Below are 1,586 nucleotides of genomic sequence, written 5' to 3' on the forward strand. Positions count from 1 at the left end.
TTCATTAGACCACTGGCCCGCCCATACACAGTCGATCTGGAAGGTTGTATCCGCAGGTGCAACAGTTAAAAAAATTCGAATACATGGTGGAGCAGGGCATCTGCAGGCCTTCCAAGTGCTCTTAGGCTTGTCCATTACACGTTGCGCCTGAGTTAAAGATGCAATTCGTCCTGTCGGAGATATCGACGATTGAATCGCGCAAACGGTCCCTGACCGTTATCCGATACCAGGACTTTTCATATATTCGCCATGGTATGAACATTTTTTTTTAAATTAGACATCTTACGAGCATACCACGCTATTCCAGTCAACGAACCGGACATTCCAAAAACCGCTATGATCACTCCTTTTGGACTGTTTGAGTTTCCGTTCCTGAATTTCGGTCTGCGCAGCGCAGTCCTTTCAACGTTTCATCAATGAAATTCTCCGTGATGTTCCGAGATATTTCGCTTACCCAGATGGCATACTCGTTTTTTCAGCCGATAAAGATTCTCATGTATCCCATCTCCGACAAATTTTTCGACAGCCAGACCAATATGGTATAAAGCTCAACGTATCCATGTACAAGTTATCCTAGACTACCCGTTGCTGAAGACCATCAAAGACCTAAGACAATTTCCAGGACTTTTGAATTTTTATCGAAGCTTCTTTCCACACGCTGCTCACAAACAAGACAGATTAAATGCTTTTCTCAAAAGCTATAACCAAAAGGGACATACCTTGGGCAAAAGAAGATTGACATTCGTTCGCAGAAACCAAGCAGCAGTTGACCCAGGCAACACTACTCGTGTCCTCTAATCCAGATGCTCAGTCTTATGTGTCGATGCATCGGATCACGCCATTGGAGGCGCACTTCACCAAATCAACAGCAAACTAAAGCCACTTGGATGTTTTCGAGAACGCTGAGTGAGGCAGGACACAGAGCAATCGCTAAAGCACAGACGATCGATCCAGAGTTGTCCGAGTTGCAGAGGAACTCTTTCTTTATTGCAACTTCAGAAGTTTCTCCTACCTAGAACTTCAGCCGAAGTTTTATGCGACATTTCCGACGGAAGATCGTCAGACCGTATGTACCAAAGGACTTTCGACAAGTCTTCAAGGTAACTCACGGACTCTCGCATTTAGGAATGTAAGCAACGCAACGACTCATCATTGAACGCTTCTTCTGGCCGTCGGTCAAGAAAGACTAAAACATGGTTGACATCATGCATGCCATGTCAATGGACGAAAGTGCAGCGACTTCGGAACATTCTTGCTGCCGAATGCAAAGTTTGAGCACATACATATCGATATGTATATCATCGGGCCACTTCCACCAAGCCAGCTTAATGAAAGCAGTCGAAATTCAGCTGACAAGTAGCATTCTTCGTCTCTTTATAAAAACTTTGCAAGATAAGTTGGAGAATTCTGAATATCCCTCACAAAAATGACAATTGAGATCGTTTTATTTTTGGGTTATTAGGTTGCGTGATTTGTATAAAACGAAGGATTCCGGATAATTGATTAATTTCTTAAAATAATTATTTATTTACAACACGAAACATACGACAAAATAAAAATCTACGGAGCGACATGTTGAGCTCTTG

Source organism: Pholcus phalangioides, unplaced genomic scaffold, assembly GCF_987345545.1.
Source record: "Pholcus phalangioides strain wild (caught in Gottingen) unplaced genomic scaffold, Ppha-v1.0 ptg000042l_1, whole genome shotgun sequence".
NCBI lineage: Eukaryota > Metazoa > Arthropoda > Arachnida > Araneae > Pholcidae > Pholcus > Pholcus phalangioides.